The 21,856-nt window shown below is 36.5% G+C and overlaps 1 long non-coding RNA gene across 1 annotated transcript in view; it reads right to left on the bottom strand.

Annotated features, from left to right (window-relative positions):
• Window positions 1-8,196: 8,196 nt before the first annotated feature.
• LOC136790142 (uncharacterized) overlaps window positions 8,197-21,856 on the bottom strand; it is a 21,600-nt gene continuing 7,940 nt past the window's right edge. The window contains exons 2-3 of the long non-coding RNA XR_010829542.1: window positions 8,448-8,553; window positions 8,197-8,328 (exon numbers count right to left, since the gene is read on the bottom strand). This is a non-coding gene — a long non-coding RNA (uncharacterized lncRNA). The remainder of the gene's footprint in view (window positions 8,329-8,447; window positions 8,554-21,856) is intronic.

Below are 21,856 nucleotides of genomic sequence, written 5' to 3'. Positions count from 1 at the left end.
ATTCTCAAAAATACATTCAACAGTCAGTTATAATTAATTTGCCATACAATACATGTCTTATTAAATGTAAATTAAATCCAATTTGAGACCCATCGTTTAAGGCATTACTCAGAATGTCATTGCAGGACTCCCCCAGTGAAACATCATTTAATACAGTTTGTGAGGCCAGAGGGAGAAATAACAGTTTGGGTAATGAGGGCACGATCAGTCCTGTGCCATTTAACTGAAAGAAAAATTAATATATGAGATCCTTGCAAGACAGATTAAAAAGAAATGACAAAAGTAATCATGTGAATACTGAAGGGGTTTTTCACCTTAAATGAGCCCAGTCAAATACATATTTAGCCTCAGTGACGTTAGACTGAAATATAAAAAAACAAAGATGTGTGCTTTTTTTTCTTTTTTTTTCTTCAGTGAAAGCAAAGCACAAGTCATTATTGAAGAATGTGGTAGAGTAAATTGTCATTCCAAAAAATATATATGATTGCATCTCTCACGCATAAGCCAATGCAGCTTCAGATATTAGAAAGTTATTTAAATTTCCAGAAAAAAAAAAAAAATAAAAAAATTACTCTGCACAGTGCCCAAGTAGTGCAACAAAAAGTATTTTGCTCAATCTTTATGAAAAAACTTCACAGGCAGAGCATGTACAACAGAGTACCTGAGAACAAAAGTTTGCTGGGCAGAAGGTAAAACAAAATAGGTCATAATACTTCTCAGAACCTGCCTGTTATTTGCTAAGGGTTGGTAATATATTTCAAGACATCAAAGCTGACTTTCTTGCAAGACTCTTTGCCTTTCTATTATCAAAAGCTCATATTATTATAGTAATGCTTTCAATATATAAGATCTGGTTACTTCAAGATATAGGACAATTTAGTATGCAACAAATTAGAAGGAAAAATGCTTAACATAATCCTTATGTATGGTTGCTATGGGTTAATCATAGAATCATAGAATCATTAAGGTTGGAAAAGAACTCCAAGATCATCTGGTCCAACCATCACCCTATTACCAATGTTACCCACTAAACCATGTCCCTAAGCGCCAGGTCCAACCTTTTCTTGAACACCCCTGGGGACGGTGATGCCACCACTTTCCTGAAGCACACTATAGGTATTCTTGCTGTGACAATTCCTACATATTCAGAGCATGAGAAACACAGTGTACCCTATGGTTTTGCTTTTTCTCATAAGCTTACTGCTGTATCAACAGCTGTGTTCCTCTGATCTGATCACTTTGGTGAGTCCAGTGTACAAAGCTGAACAATATTTGTCCCACTCTACTTGGAGCTGGTGCGGCCTCACCTCGAGTACTGTGTGCAGTTCTGGGCACCACAGTAAAAAAAGGACGTGAAACTATTGGAGAGTGTCCAAAGAAGGGCTACTAAGATGGTGAAGAGCCTAGAGGGGAAGATGTGTGAGGAGCAGCTGAGGTCACTTGTCCTGTTCAGCCTGGAAAAGAGGAGGCTGAGGGGAGACCTCATTGCGGCCTACAGCTTCCTCACAAGGTGGAGTGGAGGGGCAGGTGCCAATCTGTTCTCTTTAGTGACCAGTGATAGGACCCGTGGGAATGGAGCCAAGATGCAACAGGGGAGGTTCAGGCTGGATATCAGGAAGAGGTTCTTCACTGAAAGGGTTGTCGCGCACTGGAACAGGCTCCCCAGGGACGTAGTCACGGCACCAAGCCTGTCGGAGTTTAAGAAGCCTTTGGACCATGCTCTTAGTTATATGGTTTGAATTTTTGGGTAGACATGTGTGGTACCAGGAGTTGGACTCGATGATCCTTGTGGGTCCCTTCCAACTTGGGATATTCTATGATTCTATTATTCTATGAATAGACACCTGTTGAGAATATACACATATTTTGAGTCTTGTTTTTATTGAGAAAAAATACACCACAAAAGATGATGAAGCTACAATTAGTTCTTTAGGATAACTGGAAACTTTTTGAAGGAACAATACTGTATATATAGTATTTACTATAATACTATAATAATATATACTATAATACTATAGACTAAATACTATATATATAGTATTTACTCACTCCATTAATCACTGTAGGCATAGGTTCCTGGTACAGATACATTGCATCTATGCCTGGTTTCCTACTTGTTTTGATATGGCATGTCCTTTCTGCTCAGGACTGTGAATAATATGTATAGACATAAAAATATATAAACACTATACATAATCACTATATTTATAGATATACCTGTGATGAAATCTTTTTTTTTTTTTTTTACTAAAATTGAAACACTGCAACAAACAAACAAAAAGGCTCTTTTTCATTCTGTTAACTCTCACACTTGTGTTTTGCTGTTTTCTTCTGCTGCTTTCAGTTCCCTGTGATGTAAACAGTAGTTTAAGGCAGTTTGTGCCTTGCAAGGCTGGGGAGTATCATGTATGTTTCCAAAGGGTCTCAGCCAGCTAAGAGTCCAAGACCCATTTTCAGAAATGAACTAGGCATTTAAGCCAATAGCCTTCAGGGTACTCTTGCATCCACAGATATGTGAGCCAACTTTAAATTGACTAACTCAGGTACTAGTAGCAATATAATTGTTGCATCATTGAGCTTACCACATCCTTAATCAAGTCCTATGTTCCTCTCAGGATTTGGGCTTACAGGCCTAATTCACTTTTGAAAAAATTGAACTTGGACTTCTAAATCACTTAGGTGTCTTCATGAATTTTATCATTTATCCCTAGGCAACCTACTCTCTCTGCTCTGCTGTTGTAGGGCATCAACAATACATTTTCTACTGAGACTTTCTGTTCTTTATATCTTCCAAAGATATAGTATAGTATCACAGGGTGAACACATCTGCTGCTATTTTCTGAGCGAGAAGAATGCAAAAGAATTCAGCAAGGACTCTGGTGAGCTATCCATGAAGACATTTGCTGTTCTGTGCTTTTTGTCCTTAAACTCTCAGCTAGATCCTTATCCTTTGTTGCCAGTCTACTTTGTATAGTATTTTTTTCCCTGTGTGCAGGTCAAAGATGAAATGCTTTATTTGATCAAATATTATTCAGTATTTAATTGGTCTCCAGTGATCAGAAAATTGCATAAGAAGTAGGATTCTTTTGTGTATTCAGAATATACACCTGTCATTGAACTATCTGATTTGTAGATTTCATTTCTGTTACACATAAAATCACAGATTAGCAAACTTTATTTATTTTATTTTATTTTATTTTATTTTATTTTATTTTATTTTATTTTATTTTATTTTATTTTTTAGGGAGTAAATAATTTAGTTCATGTTACAAAGGAAGGTGTAATGCCAGAAGAAGAAAAGAAAGAACAGTCAAAATAAAGATGAACGGCTCTTGAAAATCTGAAATAAAAAGTTCTGATGAACACTTAAAGGACAGGCTCCTTCTATTGGCAGCTGACTTAGCAGAGCACTCACTCTAGCTCCCTTGCTATGGCTAAATTTCCATGTCCTTCCAGTACCTAACATCCCACAAAGCTGTTAGCTCTGTAAACTGTATATGACAGACACACTTGGTCACTTTGCCTTTCAATTACTAACAAAATTTTACAGTATCCTTTGCATCTTTTACCTGTTCCACCCCAAAAACTCTTTAATACAGGAAAAAAAATATTAAAAATTGTCTTTACCTAAGACCCCTAGGTTAACCAAGCCTTCCTCCAAGAAAACAAAACAAAACAAAACAAAATAAGCACATTAAACAGCTTCAGAATAGAAGATCTGGGATTCATTAACATTAATGATATAAAACTTTTCTTGCATTTTCCTCATCTTTTACTGGAGTTTTGCCCATTACCTCTGCCAAATCTTTTTTTTTAATATATATATTTCAGCACTTGGTGCTTTTCATAAACTCACATCTTCTGGAATAAACAGATTGCCTGAATCTTGGCCTTAATTTTTTATTAAAAAAAAAAAAAAAAAAGTTGTCATTTTGGAGAAAAACACCAGTGATTCAAATTGGAATTAAAACAGTGGAATTTATTATTTGTTAACTATTTTTGTACTGGGCTTAACCTTCCCGCCCCCCCCCCCCTTTTTTTTCCTCTTTTCCTTTCCTTTCCTTTCCTTGCCTTGCCTTGCCTTGCCTTGCCTTGCCTTGCCTTGCCTCGCCTCGCCTCGCCTCGCCTCGCCTCGCCTTGCCTCGCCTCGCCTCCCCTCCCCTCCCCTCCCTTCTTTCATTCCCTTCCCTTTCTCCTTTTTCCTTCCCTTTTTCCTTCCCTTTTTCCTTTCTCCTTCCCTTCCCTTTTTTTCCTTCCCTTCCCTTTTTTTCCTTCCCTTCGATTTTTTCCTTCCCTTCGATTTTTTCCTTCCCTTTTTCCTTCCCTTTTGCCTCCTTCCCTTTTGCCTCCTTCCCTTTTGCCTCCTTCCCTTTTGCCTCCTTCCCTTTTGCCTCCTTCCCTTTTGCCTCCTTCCCTTTTGCCGCCTTCCCTTTTGCCGCCTTCCCTTTTGCCGCCTTCCCTTTTGCCTTGCCTTTTGCCTTGCCTTTTGCCTTGCCTTTTGCCTTGCCTTGCCTTGCCTTGCCTTGCCTTGCCTTTCTTGCCTTGCCTTGCCTTGCCTGCCTTGCCTTGCCTGCCTTGCCTTTCCCTTTCCCTTTCCCTTTCCCTTTCCCTTTCCCTTTCCCTTTCCCTTTCCCTTTCCCTTTCCCTTTCCCTTTCCCTTTCCCTTTCCCTTTCCCTTTCCCTTTCCCTTTCCCTTTCCCTTTCCCTTTCCCTTTCCCTTTCCCTTTCCTTCCCTTTCCTTTCCTTTTTTTTTTTTTTCCCTTTCTCCATTATGCCTGTTATGGCTTTTAGAAGGTCATGCTGATTTGTCAAACCACGTGTCATTTGTCTGTCTCCACTGTTACTTTCATCAACCTTTCAAATTAGTTAACTTCTGAAGTGGCAGGAGGTATATCAACAAGTAGGGTTAGCAGGAGAGCAGCCATTATGTTAGAGAAACTATGTATGTTCCTCCTTAGCTCTGATGAATCATGCTTTGTTTGTACATTAATGATGTTTTCATCTTCCTGCCCCATGGTTCTTTCTCTGCTTACATTTCTCCAAAGTATTACAGTATACTTTGTAGCATACTGTACTCTCCTTCTTTTCCTTCCACCTCCCTGAGAAATGAACATAGGTCAGTACATTATAGCTATAGTACTATTTGCAATGTCTCACGGAAATTTTAGTTCTAGGATTCCTCTGTTCCAGTATTGACTCAGAAGCACTGCTTTCTAGGTAGACTACACCTCCTATAGTGCTCCAGAGTTTCATCTTTGCTTTTAATTTCCATGATGAATCACTTTGTGACTCAGAGGGAAAAAAAAAAAAAAGTCAAACTTATATGAACCACAAAAGTTTTGTATTCTTTCCACACACTGTCTTTGAAAAGAAAAAAGATGGATAAGGAGAAAAGGAATAACCTTCATAAACTAACCACTTGGTTTAAAATGATTTTTGTCAATTAGACCTGTTTTTCCAGTTATTTTATGGAAAGTTAAATGAGTGGGTTAGTCCCATAGAAATAACTCTTGAACACATTTTTCCAACAAGTAGCGATTGGGGAATCTTATATAATGAATGAAAGGTACTCTTGCAACTGGCTTTTGTAATGACAGTAGCAAAATATTTAAGATTGGGGCTTTGATATTTATTATATAGACACTTAACAGCTTTCAGTGCTGTAAGAATATTTTTTGTCTTCAGTGCCTGTGTTGATTTGTTTTGTACTTAGGGTCAAAGCTTTAAAAGAAGCATAAGAGAGATAGAGAAACCCTTAGATAAGCTCAGTGGTGTTCTTATGGGCTGGGATCCCAGAGCGCAGGCTGAACTTCTGTTGCTCACAAATGCTGTAGAGAAGTGAGCATTAATTCTGACATACAAGACATGATGGAAGTGATTTGGAGCAGAGCATATTAAAGAATTAGGGTTCCCATCCTAACTGCAGCTGCTTGGTGTAGAAGCAATTGTGGACCTTCCTTGTTTCTTAAAAGCCACTACTAATTGTTCCAGGAGTGTTGTGTTCTTTGCCTTTCTCTCCTGACTTGTGGAAAAGAGAGCTGTGCACTCTATGCAAATTAAGCAGTGCTTGGTTACTTTGCTAAGAGATAGAGCCCAGAGAAAGTGTTTGGAGCATCTGGAATCAGTGCACTGTGGTGCTCCAAATACTTTTTCACAGGATAATTAATTAATCTCCTGCCTTATCACCATGCCCCACCAGCTCCACAAATATATACAAAGGATGGTCTTCCATTTGGCTGTCAGCAAAGAGAAATACGCTTGTTGCAAAGCGAATATCAAACAGTAAACATTTCCCAGAGGACAATAATTCCATCTCCCACCCACCTGTGACACCTTCTGAAATATGCTGTCTTGGGAGCATGCTATTTTTGGCTTGTGCAATTTCTTCCTTACATGTACAAAACAAAACAAACAAGCTACAAAAAAAAAAAAAAAAAAGTCTTCCAGGATTTATTCATCTTTTTTACCATAATTAAAAAATATTCCTTCCTATGAAAATGTGCAATTTTCAGTGCCTGAATAATGTTCAGGTTCACCATCATTAGAATAATGACTCTGAAAGAAAAAAAAAAAAAAAAAAAGAAGAAAGGGGACGAGTCATTGTCTAGCTTCAGAAGCATCAAGCAAAGGAGTAGAAAGGAGTAATGAGGAACTGCAAAGAGAATGAAGAATTGGGCATACATGGCAGGAGAAAAGTGGCCAGTAGAGAGGGGGAAAAAGAAAAAAAAAAAAGTGATTAAGAATTTAAGATGCAAGAAGGTGAGGCAGACATCCGGCAGAAAGTGGTTGACTGACTCCATTTAACTTGCACTTGGAGGCTGCTTGGTTCTTCAAGGAGCACAAAGCATCCTTGAGAACAAATTATATAAGAAGATCCAGAGGTCAGCTTATCTGGAGCTGCAACTGACTATTCACCTATTCATTTTCATTTAAAGATGTGACTTCAAATGTTCATAGAAAAATGAATACAAATAAGCTAGTCATATCTTTATGCTTTGGTCTGTTTGAATGAAGAATTAAAGTGCTTGCTTACCTGTAGGTTTACTGAAGTTGTGAATAAAGAAAGAACATCAGAGGAGCATAAGATCTAAGAACAGAAAAAAGCCCCATGGAATACATAAACCTAGTGGAAATGGTTTATTTATTTCAGATAATAGCTAGTGTGCGCATACAAATCTTTTGTACTCAAAGACTATGACTAACATTTTACAGGGAGGAATACAAGAAGGGTCAGTACGTTGCTTAATAGCTCCCATTCCACTTGCGTTCTTACAGATTTTACTCTGGAAAAAAAAATCCATGGAGAACTGACAGAATTCAAACAAAACAGAAAAAAAAAAAAATATATATATATGTTCAAAGCAAAGCATTCAGTAATGTCTTCATATGCAGACAAAGGAAAGTAATTTTCTAATGTAAGTCCTTGTACAGGAGGCCTGAATTGCAGAAGGAAAATGTATCATAAGATTTTGTGATGATAGAGTTTTTGTCACCTTATGAGTGAAGCTTGATTAGATAGAAATGGTGAGAAAGTAACACTTTGATCTAAACATCTTTGAACACTGAGAAAGTTTTTCCTGTATTTGGTTATAGTTTAGGCCTGTAATTCATAAGAGCCCTTATAGAAGCATCTTCCTGCTTTATAGATGAGGTATCAGGCCTCCTCACAGAAATCTTGTCTGTAACTAATCAGATGATGCATCTGAGTGAAGAAGGCATTGAAGTGCACTTTGTGACCCATGATTCTAAAGTAATTTAAATCAAATATATTTTCAGGTATACTTTAGAGAAGCCATGAAGTTACTTTAAGCTGAAGAAGCTGTCACATCTCAAGGACAAACAGCATCATCTGTATTCGATTTCAACATAGTTTAGCTATCAAGAAAGAGTGACACAGCAATTAATTTTGCATTTGAAAATCTTTTTTTTAATGAAACATGTAGGAACACAGATCTTCATGTCAGTTTATCCCAGCTCAGAGCGAGGCAAGGTCAGGAAGACCATTAGAAACAATTTGCCATTACTTCTTTACACCATTTACAAAATATCATGAATTGGGCTCTGATTTTCATAAAATGTATGTAATGAATGATTAACTGTGTTGTAGGCCTTGATAACTCCAAGCACACGTGATATATTCATTGCAAAAAACCTAAATATTTTGAAACAAACCACTGAGATTGCATGCTGCTGAATTTTAATCCTGTTCTGATCTGGAGCTGGAACTGGAGGTAGGGCTGGAGCTGGAGGAGCGTTAAACCTCTCACCACCTCACCATATACAGCATCAACTGCTTGTAGTCTTAGTCCAACAAGCTCACATTATCTGCTGCAAAATGCCATCCAAAAATGAGAAAACTTTATCTACTTTGCTTCTCAACTTTGGGGTGATGACAAATAAGCTTTCCAAAACTATTGACAACTGCATAGATTCTCCATTTACATTACCTGTATTTTAAAAGCTGTGTCACCAGGAATCAGCTCATCAAGTCTGTTCCCAGCTGCAAGGTGATGCTGCATTGACAATACCTGGTTAGCTTCCCAGCCTGCTACTCTGAAAGATACAAGGTACAATTCTCTTTTATTCAAGAGAATAAAATGCAGGTGCTCTTGAAGAAAGAAGAATAAATCAGTCAAATGACACCATACTTCTGTTCTTTTGTATTTCAGGGAATACTGAATTAAACTTCTATGCTCTTTAAATTGCAGTTTTCACAAAGACATTTTGGAATCAGTAAATATCTAAATGCCAGAACTAGGTTATTCAAGTTTCCTTGTGGGTATTCACCTCAATATCATTCATATTATGCATTTGAAAGTGAGCCTGATTGCTGCATTCTGAATGGTTTCTTTTTTTTCTGTGCCATCCCAGATTTTGTTCTGTGCAATACTAGGATACAGAAGGAAATGTGAAGCATACAGTTTTGTTCAATCAGAACTCAGATATTATCTGATCCTGATCTAAATGTTCCCCTTCATTTGTTCTGGCTGCATTTAGTATAGATGGAAACCTGACTGAGAAACAATGGTTAATCACAGTGAGTGCAATATTCTTCAACTGTTCTGTAGATTGCTCTTACTTTTTCATTTACTACTATTCACAGAAGCAAGGAAGGCTCTTCTTAGTCACAGAAAGTCTTTCATTGACCTCATAGATTCAAGAGACCAAGGCAAGAAAAATTTGTCTGCAACAACTAAAATGAGGTTTCAATAACAATGAAAGTACTACTTTGACTGGCTAGTAGGAGATTTCCTTATGTACAATACCACTCCATCTCTCCCATTCTCCTGCCCCTACACATTTTCTTTGGAAAAAATACATGAGAAAGTATGTTCTTACCCCCTTTTCACTGTAAATATTAGAGCCACTGATTTTCTTCTGGTTGGAGGAAGGAGTAAAAAGAGCCAGCCAAGGAACAGTCCACAAATGGATGGGGAAAGCGGGATGGTGGTTGAGCCTAGACTTCTAACAGAGGAGCATTACTGGTTGGTGTACCATCCTCGGGTAACTTGCAACAGGTAACTGATCCAAACTATCTTGTCTTACAAGGACACACTTGTGGAACAAGGGGAGACATTTGCCAGCAACTTTGACAGATGTTTGATTCCTGGCTAGCAGAGCAACTCAGGAGGCCTATGATACTGGAGATGTGAATCAGCAGCTGCCTTTGGTATAGATGCAACCATAGACTGTGAATTTGGCTTTCCAGGGAAGTTCCTTTTGTTTCGTTGTCTACTCCTGGTTTCTCTTCTTCTTTGTGCCTTCCAATCTGGAGAGGTAGAGGCCTTCAAACAACATTAACTGTTCCTATTTCTGTCATTCCTCAAACCTGTAAACATCGGCACCTCCTGTTGTTTGAGAAGTGCTCAGACTATATTATGTGAGAACTGTCATGAAATATAATATTTAATTAGTTAAATAAGAAACTCCACAGTCCATCTCCACTGATACTCTGGGTACCACTCTTTCACATTAAACTAATAATTTAAATGGTCTTTGGCTAACTTCAAAAGCAAAGGAAATTAAAGATACTTTTCCTTTTTCCCTGACCTGGAGCTATACAAAGAACAAATATTGTGCCATAAGAAACTGCTGATTCTGTCTAGCATTGGAACTAATATTTTCTTTGAGAAGGTAATGCTACATAAATGAAAGCTGAATAATAATTAGTAGACCTTTTTTTTTTTTTTTTTTTTTTGTTCTGGGAGATTTTGCACAATGTTTTATTAACTTTTCAAGTTAAACACTATTGTATTTAGGAAAAATATCAGTGATAGTGAAATAAGAACTGTAGACAGAAAAAAATAATACAAGCCTGTTTTCAACATGCCATGAAGTAATATCTATGTTGTTCAGTCCTTAATGCTATAGGAGAAAATGAATCAAAGAAAATTGTAAAAGAGTCATAGGCTGTAGGATATCATGCAGAATAAATATTATCAAACACAGGCAAAAATATTCCACACTGATGTGGAAAGGTGTGATGTTATAGCAAAATATCTATTTGGCACTCTGTCCAACCACATTTAACCAGGTCTACTTGTCTTTAAACATCCTCAGAAAAACTTGGACTTCCTCAGAATCTGGGCTCATTAGCAGAAAAAACAGTCATTAGAGATATGGAAATAATATTCAAGGTTTTCAAGTGATCACTAAACTTGAGTGTTCCATTTGAGAGTATTTAAATGTCAATTCAGAAAAGTTATTTTAAGGGTTCCTGCAGCATTTTTGGACTCAGAGGTTAGCTGTATATAAGTAAATTAAACAGTGCATGGGGGGCATCACTGGGCCCTGAGGGGCTTGTGTCAACTCAGGTATTCACAGACAGTGTTCCACATATACCAGCAGGGAGTTTGAGTGCCGCCACATCATTCTGTATGGCCATATAGTTTACTAGCATAGGTGCAGGCTATTCCTGCCAGTTGGTCTCAGAGCTTATGAATATCCTGGCACGTTTACTGGTATAGATACAGGCATCATGTTAAGTAACAATCACCATTATCCTACTAACCTTCCAGTGTAAACAAATTATTAAGCCCACAGTAAATTACCTTTGCTATCCACAGAGCATTTTCCTATCTCATCAACCTTTTCATCAACAGATTTCAAAGCACTTTACAGAAATCATCAGTATTAGTCTCCCATTTCACACAAAGCAAGGCAGAAGCTGTGACTACAGTATAGCATAGATGTTTCCTACCCACATGAAAGTATCATTGTATGTGTGACAGCCTTAAAAGGAGCATACGATCACCTCCTCAAATCTATCCAGATCCCTAAGCAAGTCTTTCAATGAGTAATGATCTAGCCTTATGCCCCTTCACAGGCATGAAAATATCTAGTACAGGCAAAATGACTTGTCCACTGATTTCAAGAAGATATCCTGCAGAAATAGTATTTCAGTCTCAGCCCTAGTGCTTTAAGGAATAATATTCATATTAATTTTGGTAAGACAGGCACAAACTTTAATACGTGACTTCTTGAAGCAGCAGTCTTGCTAACAATGGACTAGATTTTTGAAGGGCACTATGAGTGGTTGGATGAAAAAAAAACAAAAAGGAAGTCAATGCCCTTTTACAAAACAGCAGTCTAAGTAGGTATTTTGCTGCTGGAATTCGCTTCCTCCAACTCATAGTAATTTACAGTTTCCAATTTTTAATCTAGTTAGAAAATCCTAAATTTATTTTATATAATAAAACTTGCTTTAGTTATCTTTTCAAGAACAACAAGTAGTTTCTCTCTCCTTTGTTGTTGTTGTTGTTGTTGTTCTTGCTGTTGAGAGGTGAGTGAATTCTCAGCTGGTATAGTTCAGTTGAACAAGATTTGTGGTTTAGCTTAGATGAAGTTTTAGGGGGGAGGAAACTTCCTCTGTCAGCTGGAAGTGCAAATGGTTATTGGCCATGGGTTGGTCTTGCTGTCAATGATAATAGGAAAATTGATGGTAAATGACAGGAGCACTTTGTTAGGAGCTCCAGATAACTCCTCTCACAGTTTAAAAATGTCTAATATGATTGGCTGCCAGATGAACTGGCAGTTCTGAAGAACAGATGGGAGTGCAAAATCAGGGCTCAATACAGCATGCCAAAGGTGGGGCTAGATATCATTTTGATCCTCTGTTAATGAGTGTGGGTGGGGATTGTTTCCCCAGTCTGGAATGGTTTACAGCAACATGAAATTTCACTGCTTACACAACAAAGTTTCTTTCCCTCACCTGCAGCATGCCCATGATTTCTTCAGGAGCATGTGTCGTCACATACAATATGATTGCTAATATAGTGGGAGGTGGTATTAGATAACAGTTTTCTAGCATATTCTTGTGTATTAGCAAAACACATTGAAGTTGCATGAGAGTTTTTTCTTAGTTTTGAATTTATTTAAGGCATTACTTACTAATAATCAGTATAGTAGAGAAGAAACAACTTTATAGGAAGGGCCATAGCAACATTTAAAGTCTGGACTTTTAAACAGGAGACCAAAGCTAGACAATGAGGAATGTTGCAACCCAATGAAGAGGCCAAGTAAGTACCCCAGCAGAATCAACAAATATTTGGGTAATTGTTTGGGTCTCACCCATCTAAGCCGTAGTAAATGATAATTAATTTCTGTGCTAATGGTAATAAACTTCAGTGTTCTGAAGCTCTCTGAATTTTTACTGAAGGACCTGTCATATGGTTACTGTAGCTCAGCTCTTGGGGTCATAACTTTTAAGGAAGGGGTAGTAATGAACAGCTGGTAGCAGCAAACAAGACCTGTGGTTTCCTACCAAAATATTTTAATCAAATCAGGTAGGGCTGATCATAAAAGCAGATCACAAATGAAAGAAGTAATCAGGTCGATTCATTAAAAAATAAATAAATATCAAGATTCTAGGGATCACTGCTATCAGAAAATTTTAAATTTTTGTAAATCACTTCTGTCTATGTGAGAGCTTTGATTCTGATGTAGACGCTTTGTAAGGTTTCCACTTGCATTCTATGGTATCAGTAAGCATATCTGTGCCTATATTCTAAGGAGTTTCTGAAGCAGCTCTGGTCCTGGCATCATTGTTTATATTTATTTAAATTTTAGAAAGCAAACAGAATTGTGAATACACAGCAAATTTGTAGTTGAATTGTAAATTCCAGTGTTTTAAATAGCACCAGAATTTTATCCGCTGTCATGAAATACATCAATATCCTTTAAAGTAGGGACTGAAATAGAAATCTCAATTTTTCCAGGTGTGGTGGGTTGATCTCAGTTGGTTACCAAGTGCCCACCAAGCTGCTACCCTAACTACCAAACAGTCAAGTTATTCTTGTCCTTCCTCTTTAGCTCAATAAATAAAGATTTAAACATTTCAACAAGGAGGAACAACATCTGTAGGACAGCTGACAAACAGCTCCCTCCAAAACAAACAAACAAACAAACAAACAAACAAAAAACTTGTGATAAGTAAGGTAGAGTACCCTTTCTTGTAAGTAGATCCTTCAAAATCAGAGAAACTTCTGCTGTGTCTCATGACTGCTGAGGTGTTTGATGAAACCATCTGCTTGCTGATTTAGCAAAGCATGCTATACATGTCTGAATCTACCATGATCTTTCTAGAGAGTAGCTATCAGTATAGGATAAGAAATGAGAGTGAATGCCTGTTTTAGTTAAAGATTGATAACCCCATGAATGTCTCGTTGTGCAAGGGAAATAATGTACAGCTTTTGGTTTTCAGTACAAAAATGCAGTATTTGTTAGTCTTTGAGGGCTAAGGTCTTATCACAGTTATGTCCTGCTCACAGAATTTGGCAGTTACTTTCCAAAATAAACATGGCCATATTGTAGGTCAGCGATAAAGTCACCTTATGGTTTGCCAAAGTTGAACATTTCCAGAAAAAGAGATCCCAAGGATAATGATTCCTCTTTCCAATGTATGACTCTTCCTTAGCTGGCCTGATTCTTTGTACCACTGGAGTACCTCATTTTCTTAATCTCCTGTCAAATTGTTTCTCAGCTAGTCTCAATTTCTTCATGTCGTAAGAATGTCTTTCTTTGCATGTCAAAGAGGAGAGGAAGTGGAGCAATCAAGGACAGTTGTGGCCCTCTCTTTGGCTGCTAATGCTATGATTGTCTCCCACTCTTTCTGACTGAGAATTCGGTTGAAGATTTAGGGTTTTTTGTTTGTTTGTTTGTTTGTTTAGGTTTTGATGAAATTCTTCTACCAGTGGGAAAAAAAACCTATGTGGAGCAGGTGATATCTGAAAAATTGATAAATACATAAATAGAAATCTGGAAATGGAAAAACTGACCAGGTCATTAATAGTATTCTTTCCTGTCTCCCTCTGGTACAAAAATGTACTTAAAAATGGGTACAGAACTGATAGAGCAATAAAACTGTAGTCCCTTGTGAAATCAACATGCAGTTTTTATGAATGCAACAGTCTGAATGCAAGAACAAACTGAAATATTAGAAAGGGCAGAATCCGCTTTACAACAGAAGACAGCAAGTTCTTCATGGAAAATGGGAGAAACAACAATCTGTTAAAACTCCAACTCTGGAAGTTAAAAAGCAAACATACCTCGAAAGCACAGAAGTGCCAGGTTTGCAATGGTAAATTTAATAAAATAATATTATTGATCAGATAGAGGAAAATTAATTGAAAATATTTTTTGACTAGAAGGCCTCCACTTGGAGCTTTTGTTTAGCAGATGTGTCTTTTCTTCTGAAAATATATAAATAAATAAATAAAAGAAAAAGAAAAAAGAAACCACAACACTTATAGTTACTTAAAAAACAACACTATAAAAAGAAGTAATTGAGGAGATGCATATTGTAGTTGGGCTCTTATTGTCAATAGACACCAAGTTTTATCTTATTTTTCAGTCAAAACAATATACTGGTATAGTGTGCATTTTAGCAGTCTTGCCAAGCTTTTACTGCATCCAACTTTTCTAATGGGGAAATATTATTTCCTATCATTTCACCCTCATAAGATTATGAGCAAAAGCTATTGATGGCTTCTGCCTTATTTTTTTATTTCTATTTATTTATTTATTGTGACAAGCTGTTTTGTGTTAAACTTGCTGCTGTATACTACTATATCACCTTTTCATACAAATTCGCTGTTTATCTCAATTCTTTTATATGGCATTGAATTCTACAAAATGGCTTCTGACTACATAAGTAGTATCCTCTTTTGCCCATGATAAATTTGCTCACAGTTCATTTATGAGAGGCTCCCACAGTTTTTATTTTCAGAACAGGTTGAAATGTTCTCTTCTTACTTAAACTATTCATTTCTTACTGAATAATTCATATTATTCTCTTTCCCCCTAAACTACATATGTGGGGGCTTCAGGCTCTTCTATAAATACTTTTGATAGCTCTTTTCCCCCATAGCAAAAAGATACCAGATGAAATTAAAATACCCTATTTGAACCTCTCCATCCAAAACTTTCTTTCACTCAGCCTAGATTTATATATATATATATTTTTTTTTTTTTCCCTATAGAATGGTCTGTACTTAAACTTTTAGTCCAGAAATCTGATACAGAAGTGTCTGAGGCAACTTCATATTTCTAAACAGTTTGCTGATCAGCTTACTAATATAGTTAAATATTATCTTTATCAGTGAACAGGAAATAGTATTTGGACATTTAAGATCAAGATTTTATGATAGTGGAGCTTCTAACACCAATAGAAGATTGGTTGGAGAGGTGACATATATGACTGAGAGCTTGACTTGGACTTGCCTTGGACTACATTTTATTGTCTGCATCCTTCACGTTTTATGTACCTACTTCACTATGTACTTCTCATATTTTTTTCTATTATACATAGGTTTCTTCCTATCCTACACTATAAGATCAGTGCTATCATATTGATTGCAATGTCACATGCAAACAATAAAATCATCCACATATAAGATTAAGCAGAAAATAACCGTTTAACTGAAAAGATATTAAAATAATAATAATAAAAAAAATCTTTCCTACAAAGGATTTTATTTTTCTGCTATTCTGTTAGCCCTTCAGGCCCATACAGAATATACACAATAACAGGAATTCTACTTTGTCCTTGAAAGTAGTTTTGATATTCCTTTTCATTAATTCTGAAATGTTTCATGAGCACCACGGAGAGTACAGCAAAGAGGAAAAAAAAAGCATATGCCATGACTTGGTGAATTATCCAGGTGTAACTCGATGTTTAAGTTGAAAATGACAAATTTGATTTAGAAATCATTAAGAAGTAAAACTCCAAGATAGCATTTGCACAGTCACTTGTCAAAGCAACGTGCACTTTAAGCTCAGAAATCTAACTCTGGTTTTGAAAAACAATTGCTTACAACTGGCCTATGAGAGCAGAAAAGGATAATATCGATCCTTTGTTATTCTGCTTGACTACACCAGGAATTTACATTGCATGTGTATAAAAATTGCTAGAACTGATTATGTGGCAAAGGTAATTATATCCTTAGGTACAAACATGTCCTATTTCTAGGTTATTTTCAGATGGTATATCTTTGCAAAACCTTAATCTCTTGCAGGAGCTTACCCATACTGGTTCCTTCATCTTAAGATGATACTTTGTTTCTATCATGTTTCTATGCATGTTTTTATTATACTCCATGCATCTTTTCAGAAATTGCTCTTGATGTCTGTAGGTAATGTTATAGTTAAACCTCAATTAGATCCAAGTCTCCTTCAGTGTTAATGGTTGAACACTTCACTGTAATTCACTGCTGGTAGAAATTACCTGTAGTCTTCATAGTTGAATTTGACCTGTAAGGTTCTTTAAAATGTTTTGACTTGGTATTTTTTTATGATTTGAGAAATACCAGAATCTCTAATTTTGTTTAAGGGAGAGTTGGATGGTTATCAGTGTAATGACCGTTTATCTTGAGCTGCCTATAAAAAATTGCTCTGGCAGTATAGAACAAAAAACAAACAAACAAACAAACAAAAAAAAAACTATATTGCCAGACAGTGCATAATCAAACTTTTCATTTCTTTTACTGGTCAAATGACTTTATTTTGATTTGATCTAGATAAATCCCAGATCATATGTATCTTGAGACATGCAAGGAAGAAATATATTTAAGAGAGATTACATCCTCAGAAATTTAACATAAAAAGAGATACTTTTGGTTTGGTTGTTATATTGCTGTTGTCTTTTTTTGTTTGCTTGTTTGGTTTTTGTTTTGGATAATTTAAACATTAAATTGTTATTTTGAGTGGGATGGGAGTAATGAGGTTGATTGTAAAAGAATATCTTATTTTGTTGGTTGTCCTACATCAATTGTGTATGTGTTCTGGGAACAGTTTGACTTCTGAGAACAGGACAGACAAATGACGGAGTTTAACATCTCTAAGGTGTTGCATACTCAAGTTTTGGCTTTGACATGCTGACAAAAAATACTTTGTGAGCAGACCACCTATAGAATTAGAATAGTGTATTTTCCTTCCTTGGAGATACTCAAAAGCTGTCTGGACATGGTCTTGGGCAACCTGCTCTAGGTGGCCCTGTTTAGCAGGGTCATTGGACAAGATGACCTCCAGAAGTCCCTTCCAGCCTCAACTATTCTTTGATTCTGGGATTCTATGAATATGCCCAACTATATTTAAGAATTTCCAGTATAAGGAAGCAGAGAAATTAGGAAGTTTTACTCAAAGAATGCCATACTCATCCAGTACCCGAGAGATATGAAGTACCTGAAGTTTAAGAAAAGAGTTATTTTTTATTATTTTTGGAACAGCAATACTTTTACTACTATTTCTGTTGCTACTACTACTCCTAGTAGAATTTTCTGTTCCTTCAACTCTAAGTCATACTTTTTCTCTGTGTACCTAGGATTTTACTGAAAGAAAAGGACTGTGAGTTGAATTAAGTGTATGCATCAAAATGGAGAATATGGCAAAAACAGAAAACGTGATTCTGCCTAGATACATCTGCAATGCTAATGTGATATAAAAAGGCTGTAACATTACTCTAAACCTCTCTTTATCTTTTGCCTTGAGTCACCTTTGCAAACGGCTGGGCTCCTGTCAACCATACATTTTTTGTCAGGGGCTTTTCAATAAATGAATCATCACCAAACAGAATGTTTGATTGCTTCCTTCTCTTTATTTTAAGCTCTAAAAACTCCCCAGACTCACAAAAGTAAACAGCTTAAAATAAAGAATAATGAAGCCATGTGCATTTGCTCCAAATCCATAATTGCTTGGTTTTCTTCCTAGAATATCAGACAATAATTAGAAGGCTACACAAATGGTTGGATGTTTACCTGAATCTTGGATACATTCTCAGTTCAGCAAACTCACAGTAACAGAATAATAAATGACTGTTATGTACAAGGATTAAAAGAAAGAAAGAAGAAAAAAAAAAAGCCACATAGAATATTGTATTGTGAGGTTTATTTTTTATTCCTAATACATTTGCAACCATTCTCTCTTAGATCTGTCTTAGCCTGAGCTGAAATACTCACTCGATTAAGATAAAAACCTCTCGTTTGTGCTGATAAAATGCAACTCATGACAATTCTGTGGTTTTCACATGACTCGGTAAAACATCTGCAGTAAACAGATATATTATGGATGCTAATAAATAATAGAGCTATATTTTGTTTCAGTTGTGGATCAGTTTAGTTTCACAGGATTCACAGGTTTCCCTTATAGACAACAGAGAAAACTCCTCTTGTAGAATTGTAAGTATGGTCTAGAAACATATTAAGAACTTCTGGCGGGATTAAAGTATTTTACTATATTGAGGAGTATGCAAGAATTCCTCTGGACATGTCACAGGGAGAATTACTATTTGCAGATAACTTATCAACTTAGAGCAGAAAGAATCCAACAGTTAATGTTAATAGCACAGTAAATAATGAAATGCAGTAGTGAAATACATTTCAGATGAGGAAGTAAAAAGGGAAAATATTATATTCATAGGGCTGCATTAAATTGCATACATGGTAGTAGATATGACAGCTTCTTAGAATTATGGATATGTATTCACTGTGTGAAAGAGCGGAGTCTCACTGAAAAGTAAAAACTAACAATCTATTAAAATCTGATGAACCAAATCAATATTGAAATTTGATAGGCCCAACTACAGATTTACACTATTTTTATAATGATCTAACTCCATTCACTTCAACAAAGCAGTTGTACTTGATTTACAGGGATTGCATGAGAAGTGGTGTCAAAGAGTGTTATATAATCTTTTCATAAAAATGTCCAGCATCAAGTGTCTTCTCTGACAACGCAGTTCTTAGGTTAAATACCAGATTGCCCAAAATAATATCATTAAAGCCAAATTCTGTCCTGGTGCACTCCAAGGAAAGATGACTTAGGCCTGTAATATACAACACAAAACTATCCTGGTTTTGGCTGTTACTGCTCATATGGTGTTCTGTTTTGGATCTTTGATTAAAACAGTGGTGATAGCACAGTGATATTATAGTTGTCACAGAGCAGGGCATACATAGAGCCAAGGACTTTTCAGCTTCTCGTGCTGGCTGCCAGCGAGGAGTCTAGGAGTGCAGCAGGAGCAGGGAGGGGACAGAACCAGGACAGCTGACCCAGGATGACCAAATGGATATTCCAGACCATATGGCGTTATGCTCAGCAATAAAAACTGGGGGAAAGAAGATGGAAGCGGGGGACATTGGCAATGATGGTGTTTGTCTTCTCAAGAAACAATTACATGTGATGAGTCCTGCTTTCCTGGAAATGGCTGAAAAACTGCCTGCCAATGAGAAGTAGTGAATGGATTTCTTGTTTTGCTTTGCTTGTGCATGTAGCTTTTACTTTATGTAGTGAACTGTCTTTATCTGAACCAGTGAGTTCCCACACTTTTACCTTTAAAATTCTCTCCCCCATCCCACCTGGGGAGTGTGAGCAAGCAGCTGTGTGGGGCTTAAGCTGCCTACTGATGTTAAACCACAACAAAAACACTGAAGAAGACCAATCTATAGCCATATGTCTTTAAATTATACCACACATTTTAAACAGTTAGCTGAATATAAGTTCAGTAAACCAAAAAAATGCTATTCACTTTGATTTTGTCTTGTGAAGCTCCTCATTACAGAATTAACTCCATTACAGAATTTATCCAAGTGGTACCCTTGTTATGAAGGGCAGCTTGTAAAATTTGTATGGATAAAGTGGAGTTATAGCCAATGTACTGAGCCTGAGACTATCAGGAAATCTGAATGTGAGTTTACCTTTTGCTCTGAAATAAATATATATATGAGACAAGGATCTTCATTAATCAATATAATTTGATAATCTGTGCCATCTCCATGCCAAAAGCTGATCTCTTGACTCTTCTGCGGCAAATGTCATTTTTGTGGCTGGTCCTATAAGAACAGATTAGTCTAGCCAAGTAATATAAAATATTTAATGATGTTATAAAACAGCAGACAGGGGGAGCAGAACACTCACCAGAATAAATGCCAATAACACTGAATACCCCCACAAACAAACAAACAAACAAAAAATAACAAACAGAAACAAAAACAAATAAAAACAAAACAGCAAACACAGGTGATCAACAAACTCTTGAGAAAACTCAGTGCCACAGCTGTGGTTTGCCTCTGAAAGTTATGTTTGTCTCCCAGCCTACTCCTCTGACTCCTGCTGGTCTATCTGTACTAGGGCCCTAGGACCCCTGGTGCCCAAAACAGATTGTTGGCAGGTTGCAAATTATGTTGGCCACACTGATCTGCAAATGCATGATGTAAAGTTGTGGAGGAGCACACAGTGGCAGTCAGGTATATGGCTATCTTGAATAACACACCAGCCTTGGTGGGGCTGTTATCAACCAGGCCCAGCTTTCTTACCGAGGGCAGGTAGGCAAGACATGGACAGCTTTCTTCACTTCAAGATGCCTTTTTCAGAGTCACTCTCATTATTGCTCCCATCACTGTTGCTGGTCCAAGGATATATAGTAAATGCATTTACAGTTTCTTTTGTTTTTATTTAGCCTCAAATTTTTTCATATGCTGAGAAAACTCAATAGCTAACTGAAGAATATGTTCTACCTTTTTACAATAACCAAGCATTTATTAACCTGAAACTGTGACACAGTCCTAGAGTGTTCAGATTAGTCAGGCTTCATTGGGCATGAAAAGCACTTGAGTGGTATTGCACCATACAAATGTCCATTTCAGCTGCTGAACGTACCTTTGAAAATACTGACATATCTTGCTGTAGTACTACCAGTACTCAAAATTAGTGTGCCTATGTAAACATAAACTCTGCCTGACAGAGCACAGTTTCTAGAATACCACCGAAAGAGAGTTCATCATAAATTGTAAACATGTTTATATTGCATATAGCCTTTCAAGGCTTATTGCCTTTTAATTCGTATACATAATCTAGAGACCTGGTCTGTGACCGAGATCATGTAGCCATAGTGGAAATAGTAAATAGTAATAATAATATTACTATAATAATAGAAAATAAATCAAAATTTTGAGTTTCAAGTATAAGTAGAATGAGAAACTGATGTAACTGATGTTTAGCTAGATACCTTTGATACATTCTTAGTGGATCTCTTTATGTTTTTATGTCTTTTTTTTTTTTTTTTTTGGTAGTAGTGGTAGTAGGTGTTTTATTTATTTATTTATCTATGTATTTATCTATTTAATTAATTAATTAATTAATTATTTTCCAGATTAAATACCATTTCCTTGAACATAAGGATAAATGACTCACCAAAAAGAATTCCTTATCTCATTACACTTTAAGAAATTATCTCACTATCTCTTATCTTATTACATAACTATAAATTTTCTTTCTAATTCAGCAGTTTCTGTCAGACGAGTTCTCTGTGCCTCTGTGGGTGAGTTTGGTACTTCTTTGATAACATTCTTCTCCACATCTATAC

The sequence above is a fragment of the Anser cygnoides genome, chromosome 2 (genome assembly GCF_040182565.1).
Source record: "Anser cygnoides isolate HZ-2024a breed goose chromosome 2, Taihu_goose_T2T_genome, whole genome shotgun sequence".
Taxonomy (NCBI): Eukaryota; Metazoa; Chordata; class Aves; order Anseriformes; family Anatidae; genus Anser; species Anser cygnoides.
The sequence above is the reverse complement of the archived record's forward strand: the minus strand, read 5'-3'. Positions and strand labels throughout refer to the sequence as shown.